At 34.9% G+C, this 6849-nt stretch overlaps 1 non-coding gene across 1 annotated transcript; it reads right to left on the reverse strand.

Annotated features, from left to right (window-relative positions):
- Positions 1-2431: 2431 nt before the first annotated feature.
- Positions 2432-2538, reverse strand: LOC111813741. The gene has a single exon (XR_002818910.1). It is a non-coding gene; the product is annotated as a U6 spliceosomal RNA (small nuclear RNA).
- Positions 2539-6849: the final 4311 nt, after the last annotated feature.

Below are 6849 nucleotides of genomic sequence, written 5' to 3' on the forward strand. Positions count from 1 at the left end.
AGAGTCCCATGCTAGACATCAGTGCCTTCCCCTGCCTTATGTAGTTTCTGAGAGTCAAATACAAATTTTGTATTTTGTTGCTAAGGACTCGATACTTATATTAACTTTCATTGGAATTCAAAATAAAACTAAATTCAAATAAAAGCCATTCTTACACTTCTGATTATTTCCACACTAAACTCTAAATTCAAATAAAAGCCATACTATGATATAAATGGACATGTTAAATATATTATAATTTAAAAAACTATTTTTTCTTTTTCTTTTAAGTGGGAATTTTTTTTTTCCTGTCCTGACTCATTAGTATTTCAGTGTTTTTCTCCTGGCTCCCATAATAAAAGTCAAAGTGTGATTTCTCCTTGGTAGCTTATTTATAGGTTCATCTTTCTGTAAAATTGTGCATTAACTATTACATTAATGAAAAGAGTAATTGTTACAGCAGTGGAATTATAAAATTTCCATTTTGCTTTCCATCATCCCATTATGCCAATGAATAGGTTGTTTTCAGGGTTATTTTTCCTATCTCTCCAATTAGAATATAAGCTTCTAAAAGGTTGTAACATTTACTCTTAATGAGAGAAGCTGCACAAAAAAGCTGCTAATAACTATTTGAAGTTAAACATCTGATTATTCTGAAAAAAAAAAAGAGATGTAAAACATTTGACTAAAAGGAATAAGAAAGGAAATCTGACATTTGCATGGAATTTCCTAACTTCTGGGTAAGATTTGTTTCACAGTGAAGTGGTGTGATTCAGGACAGAGATGAAAGATCTAGGATCTTGTGCAAGTTTTGCAGTCTCTGTGAACAAGTGAATGTGGAATCAGCTGGGGCTGGGCATGGTGTCACTCAGGAGGCTGAGGCAGGAGAATCTCAGCAAGTTTGAGTCTAACCTGGCTACATAGTAAGTTCAAGGGCAATCTGAAGTGCATGGTGAGTTCCTATCTCACAGAGAATGTACTGTAGAGTTGCATGACCTAGGTTTGAATTAGAGCTTTGTCAGTGTCGCTTTGATTTTTGTCTCTACTCTTTTTCTTTACCCACAACCGTAGCAGGTCTTCATGTAAGGCTTTGTGAGGATTAATTGTTATAATGGAAAACCATCCAGCTCAAACAAGATAGATGCTCAACAAATGTAGCTTGTTTTAAGTGTTAACTGATAGATTTGATGAAGATTACATTGTGCACTAAAATTCTTAATATTCTTTTGAACTTTGTGGAGAGAAAAAACAAAGGGATTTTCATTGTCACAGAAGCATAATTTTCAAGTTGGACTACTTTAAATTTTCAACACAATTTAAAAGCTTACTTTCAATCTTTTATGGTAAGTATGTGTACTGATTTTTATTTTATTTATTTATTTATTTATTTGCAGAACCAGGGATTGAACTCAGGCCCTTGCACTTGCCAGGGAAGCACTTATTCCACTGAGCCATCTCCCTAGCCCCTGATTTTTAGATTTCTAAAAAATATTAGCCCCCCCACCCAGCATTTGTTGCCTGACCCTTGTTTTAGTCTAATTGAAATCAGCTTCTCTTTTGTTTCCTTCTCACAGATCAGAGTTCAGGATTAAGGATTCCTGTTGGCTTGAGTTTATTATGTTTTTATAACAGCCTGTAGTTACTGTAGAGTTAACTGTAGGGTTTTTATTTGCATATCTCATAAAATTCAAAAGGATCATGTAAAAATAGCTGATGTCCATGTAGATAACATTTATATTACATTTCCAAGTAAGTATTTGGATCTATGTGTGAAGAATTGTAGTTGGAACAGTTTCTCATTGTTTCTGAATTTTATTGTATTATTGGGTTCCTTCCGGCCAATTTCATGCATTATCTTCTTTGCTTGCTGGTGTTTGTGGGGAAAAAAAGTGTAAACTGGACAATTGCAGTGACAATATCTGACTCAGAAATGCTAGCCTTTTCTAATTAAGATGTCACAGAACACATTATAAAATATTTTCAACCACGAGGCATCTAATAGCCTAGGAAAATTGGACCAAATAAGTGCCTTTTGGTATTTTAGCAATGAGACAGTTTCAAAACAGGTTAGTAGGACAGTCACAATAATTTTATATTGCATATTGTTGTGTTAATAGTTATTCATTGTACAAGAGGCAGACATGATATACTGTCCAAAGACTATTAGTACTAATCTTTCTTCTCATTGAATTAAGAGAAAGTAACTGTATATCTATCCTAACTATTTTGTATATACAGATACAAAATGGTCCTTCATAGATATATCCCCTTTTTTTGTTTAGTTTTGTCAGAGAAGGGCATTCCATTGTCATTTAAATATTTTAGGTGTGTGAATTCAAAAAAATAATCCATTATAGTCCAGTAGTCCATAATAATAGTGGGTTATCTGTAGGACCGGCAATGTCAGAAGTTGTTGACTTGAACCTTTTACAGCTCAGCGTATTAATATGGAAAAAATATGGAATGCTTCACGAATTTGTGTGTCATCCTTGCACAGGAGCCGTGCTAATCTTCTTTGTATCATTTCAATTTTAGTATATGTGCTGCCGAAGCAAACACTGTAGGAAGTTTTTTGATCTTGTTGATTTTCTGTGTTGTATCTCTGTTCTGCAAGTAATTTGAGTTGTAGTATTTTTTAATTCTGCTTGTTTTCTTTCATTTTTCCTTCTTTTGCAATTTCCATAAAGTACTATGTAGTGATCCTGTTTTCAGATACTCTTCTTTTTTTAAAAAAATAAATCTTTATTATTAAGACTTACTCTAAGCTTTGGTTGGATTTTCCTTTATTCATTTAAAGTATTTGTCTCTTTTGATTTTTAACCCACTTGTTAAATGAATTATTTAGTAATATAAGTTTATGAATTTTTCAATCTGTTTGTGTTATAAATTTCTAATTTTCCTTTTGGTTAGAGAATTTATACTGTGTGATTTTAGTTTTGAATATTCTGTGTTCCTTTTTATGAAAACTTTTTGTTTTGCAGTATATTTCATATGACATTAATACAGCCATTTTTGCTTTCCTGTCATTATTTTCTTTTCTAATATTGGGCCTTCCCTCTGAATAATTTTCCCAGAACTGGAAACAAAGCTTTTATATTGAGACTGATCATACTAAGTCACTCAGCCTGGGTTTGGATTCGTACTTCTGCTGCTGCCTCTGCCCAGAGCCTTCCCATGCTCTGCCTCACTTTTGGTGTGCTTTTACTCTTGTTTGGATGTTTTAGAATGTGTGTCCTGTGGACAGTATGTTTTGTGTTTCATTGTTGCTTTCACTTCATTCTTTTAGTTGTGTGTGTTTGGTTGGACATATTTACATACTGTTTCGTTTACAAGTACACACAAATATTAATGTAAATTGGTTATATTTGTAGTGGATTTAGGGATTATAATATACATAAAATGTCATTATTATCTATCTTACATTTGTGTTAGTTTAGTTCCACTGAGTTCTAGAATTTTTTTTTTTTTCCTGTGGAACTGGGGATTGAACTCAGGCCCTTGTGCTTGCCAGGAAAGCACTTATTGTATTGAGCCATCTCCCCAGCCCCTAGAAATATTGCACTGATACAATTCTCTGTTAATGCTAGGGGATGAATATATGCATTGTTCCCCAGACTTTTTGTGGAAGCTTAATCTCTAATGTAGTATTTGGAAGTATAGCCCTGGGGAGATGTTTAGGTTATTAGGATGAAGTTCTCATGAATGGGATTAACACCTTGATGAACGAAGCCGGAGAGCACTTTCCTACCCCTTGCATCATGTAAGGACACCGTGAAAAGAGTGCACTCTGTGAGCCAGAGTGACACATAGCTGCTGGTGCTTACTCTTGGACTTAAGCCTCTAAAATTAGCCAAATGAATGGGTAGCTGCTGAGCTACCCAGTTTGTATTCTTTTTTAGTTGCTGGATCAAAGACAGTGTGCTTTCCTGGCTTATAGTGCGTGTGTGTGTGTGTGTGTGTGTGTGTGTGTGCACATTCTATGATACAAGCCAGCCAGTACAATTGCATTATTTTTATGCCTTCTAAAGAAACTGAGAAAACAAAGCAGATTAAATACATATTTATGGGGTTTTGCTGTGTTTTTCAATTTATGAATTATGGTTCTCTTTATTTCTTGTTGTGGTTATCTGATCAATTTTTTGCTCCAGCATAGCTTTTCTACCACTTACTTCATTTTTACTATTATCATTGTATTACATTTCTGTATATTATAGATACAACAATACAAATGTATACAGATTATTCTGTGCATTTGCTTCTAAGATCAGTCAAGACAAAAATGCAGCATATAAGCTTTTATAATATCATAAATGATTGCATTTACTAGTAAATTTGTTGTACTTTTAAGCATCTAAAATTATTTATTTATTTATTTATTTGTTACAGGGTCTCACTATGCAGCTTAAACTCATAGTGATCCTCCTGTCTCAGCCTTTCCAGTGATGGGATTACAGGCTTGTGTCACCATACCTGCGCTCTGGGGCTGGCATGGCACATGCTACTGGGAATTGAATCAGGGTCCTTGTGCTTGCCAGGCAGGTGTTTAGGTCGCTGAGCTCTCTCCCTATCCACTGTTGTTGTACATTTGAATTACTGTGTTGTAAAGAACTGACGAACTTCTGAAGTTCTTCCTTGAGAAGCACATGTACTAGCAGTGGAGTCTGTCAGATTTTGATATAAGCATATCTTTATTAATCACTTTGAAAAATTGTTTTCATCAATGTGAGGTAGTTGATTTACAATTTTTCTCTTTCAGCACTTTGTACATATGATTGCATTGCTTATTTTATACATTATTTTTTGGTGAAAACCCAGGTGTTGTTTTTATTGGGTTTCTCCTTCATGTGACAAATTATTTTTTTCCCGTGAGTTTTAAAATTTCCTGGGCTACTTGCTCTTCACTTTTTATTTGCTCATTGACTGTGCGTAGTTATTTCAGTGAAGTTTATTTACTACCGCATGCAGTCTGTTTGTGCTGAGGCACAGCCTTGGACATGCACATAGCAGTCTTTTTTTTCTTTTTTCTATAATTTTATTGAGAAATAGCAATGAGACATTTTCAAATCAATTTGGTAGGACAGTTCCAATAATTAACACATTGTATACTGCTGACCTAGTGGTTATTTGTTGTACAAAATGCAGACATGATATCCTATTTACAAACACTATTAGACCAAATCCCTTTATCCCTTGAATTAAGAGAATGTAGCTATATATCTATCCTAACCATTTTGAATGCACAGATACAAAATGGTTATTCATCTATATCCGCTTTTTAAATTTAGTTCCATCATTTAAATATTACAGGTGTGTGAACTCAGCAAAATATTCCAAAATAGTCCAGTAGTCCATAACAGTATTGGGTCTTTCACTTGACTGGCAATGACAGAAGTTGTTGACCTGAGTCCCCTGCAGCTCAACATAACAACATGGCTTTATTTATTGTACTTCATTTTTATACCTTTGTGCTGGATGGTTAAGATCAATATAAAGCCAGAACTATGCAACAAGAGTTGTAGCTTTTGGATCTGATAAAGTCAGCAAATCCCCTCAGGATTTATCCTGAGACCCTGCACCTCAGATTGTAGATCCTTTGTCAGTGTCAGCCATGTGGATGAGTCACGGCCATTGCTTGGCCAATGTGCTCTCTGTGAAAGCCCGACAGAATGTTTTCTCTCCATGTGACTATCCTTAGGCACACTCTACATCATCAATCACTTTCCTCTTTGGCCCCATAATCTCCTTGATCAGAAAATTTGGGACACAACTGAGTTATATGGTATTACAGTACAAGTTCTCATATGTCCTGAGTCTTCATTGACCTTAAAGGCTAGAGCCAAAATTTGTTGGCTTTCCTTTTAGCCCTCCTTTTTCTCTAATTTTTGGTCTGCAAACTTACGTTGTTAACCCTCCAGAGGAGAAGCTTATTGTTATTACCCTACAACATAGGCTGTTGAGCTTAACCTCACTGTCTGAATATCAAACATCTTAGGCATAACATGGGACAGGTACTTTTCATCAGGTATTGATATGTTAAACTTTAAGTCCTACAGAATATGACAAAAAAATTTAAAAAATTAAAATACATATAAAAAATAGGAATTAAGGATTATATATGTTTACACATTAAGTCCAGAAGTCTAACCATATACAATATTGTAACAGACAGTCCCACAACACTTCTTTTCCTATCTCCTGCCTTCATTCACCACCCCCTTCCTTTTTAAACAGTCATCTACCCGAGTGACAGCACAGCAGCAACTGATGTGTCATGACAAGCAGCACGTATTCAGAAGACCAGAATGACAAGCACTCCAAGCTTGAAACTACTATTATACATTGCCATCTTCAGTGCAGTTGCTTAGCTCACAGGTGTCAGTATATATAGTTAGTCAGGATGAGAATCCTTCCAATTAACTGCTAGATTCAAAAACCTTCTGAAGATTGTCAGGATCATTGCCTTACCTATCTTATACATATAACTGTGTGGCTTGTCTCTGTCATGTTTCCCAGATCTTCTCCTTTCTCTCTCTTCATTGTCTAGTCCTCAAGTTCTTGCTTTCCTTTTAATTGTATTATACCTTTCTATTTGTATTTCTTCTTTTGAGTTCTTATGCTAGGGAAACTATAATGATATTTACACATGTATGTCTGGTTTATTTCACTTAAGAGTGTATCTTCCAGTGGTATCCAATTAAATATAAAGGCTTCGAGGTTATCATTCTTTATAGCTGAGTAATACTCTATTGTGCAGAAATACCACATCTTTTTCATCCATTCTTCAGGTTATGGGCATCTTGGTTGTTTCCAAGATTTGGCTATCACAAATTGTGCCTCTATAAACATAGGCACACATATATCCCTATGATA

This window comes from Octodon degus, unplaced genomic scaffold, assembly GCF_000260255.1.
Source record: "Octodon degus isolate 3935 unplaced genomic scaffold, OctDeg1.0 scaffold00218, whole genome shotgun sequence".
Lineage (NCBI taxonomy): Eukaryota > Metazoa > Chordata > Mammalia > Rodentia > Octodontidae > Octodon > Octodon degus.